An 11,567-nucleotide genomic window follows, 5' to 3' on the forward strand; every position below is an offset into this window, starting at 1 on the left:
GCAGTGAGATAAAGCAAAACAAGACATAAACAAATGGAGTCCCTTTCGCCCCATTCATCAGTCTGCAATCAATGATAAACAATGGCCAATTATCACACTTTCCCAGCATTCCCCAGGCACCCGAGCTCGGGGATGAGCTACATTCACAGAAAATAGTGTGTTAACTAACTCATTAAGATAGGGGCAGGTTAATAGGGTCTCCGGTTCAGTGCGGAGTGTTTGGGTGGCAGCGGGTGATGTGATTTATGAGTGTCTGGTCTCTAGAGACTCCAGACCCTGATAAGACTCTGGATGAGCAGAAAAGTATGACGCAGGGTTACACACGAATAGTTACTCTGTTACATGAACACAATCAGAAAAACTAGACAGGGGACATTAAATGAACTAGATGACGTATTAGACAAGAAATGGCCAGAAACAGAACAACTGCACCGTTCAGATACTGTTGTTATACTGACATTGAAGGAATCACACAATAAAACACCCAGATCACATTGCACTGCAAAATGCAAATAGGAGGAAAAAAACTCTAAATGCATTTTCACTTAAATATTACAAAAAATAAATTTCATTGTATGGAAGTAAAGAGAATAAATAAATACATATTTTTATTTAAATGTTAAAACTAATTTCTAAAAATATGTATATATTATTGTTTTCCTTTGAATTGAAGTAATGTGACTGAAAACAAAAAAAAGGACGGACGGACGGAGGGAGGGGAGGGAGGAAAGAAAGAAAGAAAGAAAGAAGGAAAGAAGGAAAGAAGGAAAGAAAGAAAGAAAGAAAGAAAGAAAGAAAGAAAGAAATATGTATATATTATTTTTTTCCTTTGAATTGAAGTAATGTGACTGAAAACAAAAGGAGGAAGGAAGGAAGGAAGGAAAGAAAGAAAGAAAGAAAGACTTTCTCTTCTGGGGAAACTGAACACAAGTATTAATCATTCGAGAGCATATCCATTTTTTGTGTCCAATCTGTAGTTGTCCAAAATTTGGTCCAACAACTGTGACAGAAACTTAAGACTACTGGTTGCTGTCCAATCCAAACTAAATGACTCAAATATGATGACTTAAATAAATCTAAGTGCCACTAATGCAGGTAAGAGCCATGACAGGCTTTATTAGCCATGTGCAAAAAGTATTCCAAAGACCGTTGTAGGATATCAGACCGAATCAGACAATCTAAGATTTGGTCAAAACATGGTTGAAACATGAGAAGCCGAATTCCACAGAGGCCCAAGACAACAGGATGTTCATAAATCAGACCCTAGCACTAGCCAGTCTGAAGCAAGCCTAACCAACTCTTTCACAGAACAGCTTTCAACATTAACACAAAAGGAACACACTGATCATAACAACTCAGGAAGGAGATTGTCAATTTTAGGGCAAGTAATCAAGATTAAATGGTCAAAGAGATGACAGCATGACCCTCACGTGATAGCAGCCAATCAGCGACCTCGGGAAACCCCTTTCGGCAACCAGACAAGAAAGGGTACCCCGCATGCAACGCAAGTACCTCCAGATTCTAGCTGAACTGGTGCATTTAATATAAAGTTTAACCTCATTGAGGAACTCAATGCGAGGGTTAATTAAGTGATTGATGGTTGTTCAGATCTATGCAATTGCACATATTGCTGTAAACTTGGGATTTCACATTTTCATTCTCTTAAACTCATTATTTCCTCACTTTCTCTCTTTCTGCAACTTGTGTGAATGCGTGTGTTTATGTGTTAGATTAGTTTATATGTCTTAGATTTATCCAATAAAGTCTTATTCATATGGAAAAGAGAAGTATCTTGTGTTTTGTGCTCACAAGTTAATGTCTTAAACTGCCGATCTTGTTACTGTGCTAATTAATAGTGTTTTCACTATATTTTGGATATTAATATCCATTGACCTGTTTCCCTTACACCGTATTAACTCCGCACTAAACAGAGAAAGAGAGGAGGATGGCTTGACTTTAAAACAATGGCCTGTGTGTTATTAAAGCTGCAAATGGCACGTCTTCATCTGACTAACTGGAGCACAAAGGCGATATGACAAATCTGCAGCTTATTGTCTTTTTTCCCCAGCATGCATTACAAATCCAGCCATCAGCACATTCAGAACTGTGAGGTTGTGTCAATCAAACACTGAGATTAGCAGTAGGTTAATGAATGTATTAATTAACATTAACAATCAGCAGCTCCTTTGTCTGCATTTATGAGTGATGACTTTTTTGGACACACCCCCACAAAGCACACACACACACACACAAAGCTCTAGAGAGCGCTGACGGATCTGACAGTGTGCCACAGGAGTGTGTCATGACCTCCTCCCTGCATCTCACACCACAGGAATCACAACAGTACTGACGCAATACACCGCAGTCCTCCAACTCACTGGGGACACATGAGGACATGGGGTGTGAGTGTTTGTATTGGTGGAGATCCATCGATCCGTCTGGCGTGGAACTGTTATTGAACAAGATGTGAATGGTAAAAGCAGGAGTGTGTGTGAATTGATTAGGCAGGGTCAATGTGAAGGAGATGATGGTGTGATAAGGATGTGTGTGTTCAACCTCTCGTACTGAGAGAAGAGCTGATGAAGATGTCAGCATCACCTCCTCTGATCGACAAACTGCACCATGTCCTCCGAGACACTTTGAGAGTCCTGAATACTAAACAACCAGCACACACATCGATTTACAAACTTACCCTTCACCTCACTACAAACTAAATTCTCAATGTGAGAACTAAATTAATATAAATGTGTTTTATAAAGGCAGTAGACATGATATGATATATGATATATGACATATGACATGACCTGATATTATATGATATATGACCTGATATGATATATGTTACATGACATATGACATGACCTGATATGATATATATGACATGACATGATATATGACATATGATATGACATGATATATGACATATGATATGACATGATATATGATATATGATATGACATGATATATGACATATGACATGATATATGATATGATATATGACATATGACATGATATATGACATGATATGACATGATACGACATATGATATGACATGACATATGACATGATATATGACATATGATATGACATGATATATGACATATGACATGACATATTACATGATATGACATATGACATATGACATGATATATGACATGATATGACGATACATATGACATGATATATGATATATGACATATGATATGATATATGACATATGACATGATATATGACATATGATATGATATATGACATGATATGACATGATATATGACATGATATGACATATGACATGATATGACATGATACATGACATATGACATATGACATGATATATGACATTGACATATGACATATGACATGATATGACATGATATGACATGATATATGACATATGATATGACATGATATATGACATATGACATGACATGATATGACATATGACATGATATGATATGACATGATATGACATGACATGATATGACATGATATGACATGACATGATACATGACATATGACATGATATATGATATATGACATATGACATATGATATGACATGATATATGACATATGATATGACATATGATATGACATGATATGACATGATACATGACATGATATGACATGATACATGACATATGACATGATATATGATATATGACATGACATATGATATATGACATGACATGATATATGACATGATATGACATGATATATGGCATGATATGACATATATGACATGATATATGACATGATATATGACATATATGACATGATATATGACATGATATGACATATGACATATGACATGATACATGACATATGACATGATATATGATATATGACATGATATGACATGATATATGACATGATATGACATGATATATGACATATGACATATATGATATGACATGATATATGATATATGACATGATATATGACATATGATATGACATATGACATGATATGACATGATACATGACATATGACATGATATATGATATATGATATATGACATATGACATGATATGACATGATATATGACATGATATATGACATGATATGACATGATATATGACATGATATGACATATGACATGATATATGACATATATGACATGAAATATGACATATGATATGACATGATATATGACATATGACATGATATGACATGATATATGGCATGATATGACATGATATATGACATGATATGACATATGACATGATATGACATGATATATGGCATGATATGACATGATATATGACATGATATGACATATGACATGATATGACATGATACATGACATATGACATGATATATGATATATGACATATGACATGATATATGAGATGATATATGACATGATATGACATGATATATGACATATGACATATGACATATGATATGATATGACATGATATATGACATATGATATATGACATATATGACATATGACATGATATATGATATGATATATGACATATGACATGATATGATATATGACATGATATATGACATGATGACACGACATATGATGGCACGACACAACACGACATTTAAAGTTTGGGGTCAGTATTTATTTTTTATTTTTTGTTATTGAGAAAGAAAATATCTTATCCTCACCAAGGCCTGCATTTATTAGATTAGAAATATAGTAAAAATAGTATTACTTTTCCCCCCGTTGCAATATATTTTAAAATTTAATTTATTTCTGTGATGGCAAAGCTAAATTTTCAGCACTTATTGTCACATGATCCTTCAGAAATCATTTAAAATTCTGATTTGGTGCTCAAGAAACATTTCTGATTATTATTGCCAATGTTGAAAACAGTTGTGCAGCTTCATATGTTTGTGAAAACCATGATTTTTTTTTTTCAATATTCTTTGATGAGCAGAAATTTCAAAAGAACAGCATTCACTTGAAATACATCTTTTTATTTTAATAAATAATTGCTAAATGAACTTTGTGAAGCTGAACCAATAAAATATAATGAATCATACAATAGTTTATATTACATCATATTTAACATTTTTAATGTATTAACTATATAAGTAACTAAAAAGAAGTCAATATATTAATACATTTATGCAATTAATAATGACAAACCTGCTTTTCAAAAAACTTTTCTATAATATAATATAATATAATATATGTTTTTATAAAACATAAAATGCACTGCAATACATTTATGCCCCAATGCCATACCATACCAGGACTATATTGAAAACTCTGTTTGTGTCTGAGACTAGCAGTAGTAACTAACAGATTGATCATCATGGGTTAGACAGCAGTCATAAAGTGTGTCATAGATAGTGTCATACCTTTTCAGTACATTCATTTGAGGGCAGCACACGGGGTTAACAGGCTGACCTCCAGGACAACCAATCTTGTGTTATGATGAATAACGTTAGTTGTTCATTTACCCTGACAGAAAAGCTTTCAAATGATCTGCAGTGTTTCATGGGATAAGTGTTAACATGCAGCGGTGCTAGAACAGGAGACGTGTGCTCAACCTTTGCCATGTTGCCTATTGATCCACTCCACCCCTTCTCCCCATCACTTCCTTTTTCATTCTCTTTCATTTAGAGATATTTTGGTGCAAGCAAGGTCACAAGGAGGAGCCGAGGGATCTGCTCACACACACACTTAGCAGAGTTCAGCTCAGGTGTGCTTCAGAGGCCACAGTAACTGAACCTAACAGTACAGAGACAGGAACGCCGAATCATGTCAACAAAGGAGAAACAGATGAAACATCCTCCGCAGTAAAGGGAAAAACAACAGTGACTCCATCCTCTGACTGCACAGAAACAAGGACAATCACGTAATGGTTGCCTGTGTCCCATTACAGGGCTTTGAGTACAGGCTTATTTGCATTTGTTTAATTTGATCTGTTATGATAATAGGCTAATAGCAATGAAAGTAAATGAGAATGCAGTTAACTTTCTAACTAATACGGCAAACTTCAGAACATCTGCATGGTTCACTGATGTGAATTCATTATTCGACACCTTTTACCTTTTTAAAACTACTCAAGGATTCTTGCACCGTAAACATGTATTATGATAATGTTCCACCCTTTCCACTTTCCAACTTAATTTTGACAACTTTTTACCCTCACTAACACATCTACAAGGGACACAAGCATTGAATCATGTCAAAAGCAAACAGAGCTCATTATAATCAGTGGTACGGTCTACACTGGATGTGGTGTGGTGTAACGCGTAGAGTTTGACAGCTGTGAACTGATGGTCCATTCTATTTGTGATGTACACCATGTTTGTGCCATTTCCAGCAACAGGACAAAAGGATTTGGAAAGTTCACTTTGACCTATCCAGTGTAGACTGCCTCAAGCTGTAGCATAAGCAAAATCTGAAATTGCATATTGTCTAGCAGGTACTATATTTGGTTTGAAACTTACTTTGGGACGGTTTAAAAAGTATGTTCTCTATAGTATGTGTAGTATGAATGAAATTCGGTCGTACTACATCCGCCATGTTGTTACTGTCACTTGACCTACCAGCATCAGTTGCGTCGCTTCACAGCCATTCATAAATCCTCTCCTGTGGCCTCATGGGATTGTAAAGTATATAACAGATAGTAGTGTTGGGTTCGAGTCCACCTAAGTCGAGTTCAAGTCGAGTCAGAATCTTTAATCAATCGCCTAAAATGTGCAGAGTCCGAGTCAAACTAAACACTACAGTTTGTCAGTATCTTAATTGTTAATTAATATGTTAATTTAAATGTAACAAACGCAAACTTCTATTGCATCTTGCCATTTTGATTTTTGATTTCACATCATCTCATATTTAGTGTCCTGCTCAGCAAACTTAAAGTCAAGTAATAGAAGTTGTGGCTAACTTGATGTACAGTGGGTACGGAAAGTATTCAGACCCCCTTAAATTTTTCACTCTTTGTTATATTGCAGCCATTTGCTAAAATCATTTAAGTTAATTTTTGGAGAGAGGGATAGAGGGAGAGAGAGAGAGGTTAAGCGTGTGAGAATTACCTGAGTCTGTGCGTCGCTCAACAGTGTTCGGCAGCAGCGTCACTGCTAATAGCTAAACTGTTAAGTTCATCTACTTACAGAACAGTGCCGTTATTACCTCGTTAGTGAGAAATATATTGTAACTTTTAAGGTGCATAACTACTTTACTGATAAAATCACCAGAACAGCACTAACAACAACAATATATATTTATTACAACACCAAAAACTACTACTAAACTATTGAAAGTCAAACGTTCTCAATCTTACTGAAGGCAAGTAAACAGTGTAATTATTAATTGCAAGCAGAAGGATAAATAATTATTAAATCCAAAAAAAAAAAAAGTTTTTCAGATAGGTCTATATAGTATAGATTACTTCAGAAATAACCTACTACAGACATTTAATGAAGTAATAAATATAAAAATAAAACCGCACAAATCTAAACTGTTTGCATTAAATATAAATGATTCTTATTACTTATTATTCTTATTACTTAAAGTGCCCCTATTATGCCATTTTTAAGGTTGCTAATATTGTTTTATGAGTCTCCTAAAACAGGTTTACATGCATGCAAGGTCAAAAAACACATTAGTTTCCTCAAAAAATAGATTTAATTTTACCTAATTTCTAAATTACCCACTGTATGTACATATTTCAGAGTGAAACAGCTTTTACAATGTAAAAAGTCACAGAGCGGGACTTGACTTTATTTATTGATATACAGTAAATGTATAAATTCAAGCTGGGTGGTGTGGTCCCAGGGCGTCCCACGCCTCCGTTGCGAATTCCAAAACATAATTTTAGACCAAACAGAGGCTTGATCTGCTGATAGCAGATTAATGTGATTAATAATGAAGTTATATGAGAGAGAGAGAGAGAGAGAGAGAGAGAGAGAGAGAGGGAGAGGGAGAGAGGGAGAGAGGGATAGAGGGAGAGAGAGAGAGGTTAAGCGTGTGAGAATTACCTGAGTCTGTGCGTCGCTCAACAGTGTTCGGCAGCAGCGTCACTGCTAATAGCTAAACTGTTAAGTTCATCTACTTACAGAACAGTGCCGTTATTACCTCGTTAGTGAGAAATATATTGTAACTTTTAAGGTGCATAACTACTTTACTGATAAAATCACCAGAACAGCACTAACAACAACAATATATATTTATTACAACACCAAAAACTACTACTAAACTATTGAAAGTCAAACGTTCTCAATCTTACTGAAGGCAAGTAAACAGTGTAATTATTAATTGCAAGCAGAAGGATAAATAATTATTAAATCCAAAAAAAAAAAAAGTTTTTCAGATAGGTCTATATAGTATAGATTACTTCAGAAATAACCTACTACAGACATTTAATGAAGTAATAAATATAAAAATAAAACCGCACAAATCTAAACTGTTTGCATTAAATATAAATGATTCTTATTACTTATTATTCTTATTACTTAAAGTGCCCCTATTATGCCATTTTTAAGGTTGCTAATATTGTTTTATGAGTCTCCTAAAACAGGTTTACATGCATGCAAGGTCAAAAAACACATTAGTTTCCTCAAAAAAATAGATTTTTTTCCTCCTTTCCGTGAGCCCTCACTGCTGTGACTGGTCAGATGGCGCATTCCTTTGTGATTGGTCCAGAGCCGTAGAGATATTGGCTCTGGATTGGTCTACCGCGTACAGCGCGCATCGGAAACGAAACACCCATTGCCATGACGGAATGACAGCCCTGGAGACTTGTCAATACATAGAAAAGATGGTATCGATTGTACCTTACCAATTCGAGCCGGAGTCTGATGATGAAACGGTTGAAGTGGCTGATCGACAAGAGACTGATTCGCAAGCACGACTGGAGCAGGACGTTTCTCAGTGGTAAGTGTCAAGTGTTAACAAGGTTGTGGTAATAAGATGTGATAAAACAAATTTACTCTCACAGCGTAGGATACAGCGTCTTCTCGACACGATGTTAACCACATGGAAATGTTACTGTTTGTGGACGGGCAAGTTGTCGACGTAAAACGTGGGCAGACAATATGCAAATGTGTTACTTCGTGACGGAGAGCCGTAACAGAATAAGATTAAAATTCCTGACGACTCGTTTAGGTGATTGCGAGCCGACTCTTTTTTTTTTGATAGACAATAACTATTTATCATGCACTGTCGGCTTCACAACTTTGCAGATAGTTTATGTTCACATACAGCTACATGACACACTGCATGAAAGGTAATATTCGAAAAGGCATAGCCTAATAGGGGCACTTTAAGTTACTAAAGTGATTCAGTCAAGAGCAGTGAGTGATTTTCTCGTTATCTTTTGTTGTTTGATTAGCATTAATGATAAATGACAACAGGTTTACGCTGCTGTCGCTTTAAGACCTGACGCACAGATCAAATATTTTGACATCCGTATTTCTCCCAACTGTTGAGGTTCACTTCAGACATAACCAAATGCATTTACATGAATACCCTCCAAGACAGGCATTTTGACAACTTTTAATGTACTGGAGTGTGTAGCAATAACATGCAAAAGAGAACTTATCTCAGCATTCGTACACTGAGAGGCGTTTTGGGTGTGCGCGCACAGAAATCCGGCAGCTTTCAAGTACTGGCAGGATGTAAAAACACATGCAAATACTCAGTGTCACTTTTGTGACAATGCATAGTGTCAGTGACAGTTCCGTTAACTGTCCCTGGACTTGCTTGGACTCGGAAATATTTTTGGAGTCCCAAAGGCTCAAGTCAGAGTAAAAATGCATCCGAGTCCGTAACAAGTCCAAGTCCGCTGGAAAGTTGTTCTCAAGTCCGGACTCAAGTCTGAGTACGAGTCCAAGTACCCAAACTCTAGTAGATAGCAAAATATATACAGTATATACAAATGAACTATGATTGAACTACGTTTGTAACCACATGTGAAGTGTGTAAAGGTGCAGTGACATTTACTGTCGTTTTGTGAACTTTCATGGAAAATTCTGCCATTCAAAAGATTTCACGGGCGAAATGCGAAAGATTTCACCACAGATTTCGCAGCAGATTCAGGTTGGCCATTCAGATTCACCGCATTGAATGAAAGAAAGCTGCTTGGTTTGAACGTGACTTCTGTGCGAGCTGTGCTTCATACACTATTGACAATAGACAATGGACTTTTTTTGCCTGTGAGATTTTACCAAAATTTCACTAATGTAACTTGATAGTGTTTATATGAAAATGCAGGCACTGATATGTTAATGTGATGTCAACACCATGAAGATTTCTGATTGAATTAGACTGGGGAGAGAGCAGCTGAAACACAATTGAACGGAAAGTACGTCTTCAGCTGCATCAAAAGCACATCTTATGTGAGGTGTGACATCCAGAAAATGGACAAAATCTATATCAAATATATGTGAAGAGGTAACTGATGGAAAATGACCCATAACTGAAGGTATTTTTCCAGTGAATAATACTATGCATTATAAAATAATGTTTGTTTAGTTGGAAAAGCAGCTAGGAAAATCCTTTTTTCCATGACGTCAATTTAATATAGGTTTGTTTCTTCAGGAAGTAATCCTCATATGAAATGACTAAGCTAATGAACCCTTACCTAAAGCAGTTCTTACCTAAATGAAATAAAAAGGCAAGTCTGTGATTGGCAGTCTAACATAGTACCTCCTAAATCCTGACTCTGACTAATACAAAAAAATAGGTCGTCATGGTCCAGTTTTGGAAGCAGAATGCAGTAAAATATGGAGGAAGGAAAGAGAGCTAGCCTGAAGTATGAGTGTGTGTGGGAGATTCTGACCTAAAGCACTGCATATTGCACAGCAGAGATAAGAGCATTAACAGTCGAGACAACGCAGCACAACATGAGACAAAAAAAAAACTGAAACAGAGGCTGAAATATAAAACTGTCTGCTGTTTTTAGCTGTTAGTCAAGGAAATGTGGCGTCAGGTTTCAGAAACCTGGCAAGAAAATAATCCTGTCAAATTTAACCCCAAAAATCAAAAGAAAGAAACAAGTTTATCAAATTATATTTTGGATAATGAAAATGAATCCCATTAAGGTTTCATTTTTTTATTTCATTTATTCATTTATTTATTTTGCACTGTGACATTACTTTCATGATAATATATACAGGTTATAAACTACTTGGTAGTGTTTGTATTGTCTTTAATTTATGCTGATAAATAAATAAGTAAATAAATAAATAAATAAGTGTAATTAACACTGGTTAAAACGTTGTAATAAAATTAACATTTTACAGCATTTTATGAGGGGCCGTATAGGCCATAATTATGCATAACTGAAAAACCTGTTTTCACTAGTGTTTGTAAGAGGTTTTTCAGTTATGCATATGAATGTATTTCACTAAGGTTGAACAATGTTTTCACTCGTGTATGTAAGAGGTTTTCAGTATTGCGTATGAATGAATTTCACTAAGGTTGATCAATGTTTTTCATTTCACTAGTGTTTGTAAGAGGTTTTTCAGTAATGCATATGAATGAATTTCACTAAGATTGATCAATGTTTTCACACGCGTATGTAAGAGGTTTTCAGTAATGCATATGAATGAATTTCACTAAGATTGATCAATGTTTTCACACGTGTATGTA

This window comes from Sinocyclocheilus anshuiensis, unplaced genomic scaffold (assembly GCF_001515605.1).
Source record: "Sinocyclocheilus anshuiensis isolate Anshui unplaced genomic scaffold, SAMN03320099.WGS_v1.1 scaffold1094, whole genome shotgun sequence".
Taxonomy (NCBI): Eukaryota; Metazoa; Chordata; class Actinopteri; order Cypriniformes; family Cyprinidae; genus Sinocyclocheilus; species Sinocyclocheilus anshuiensis.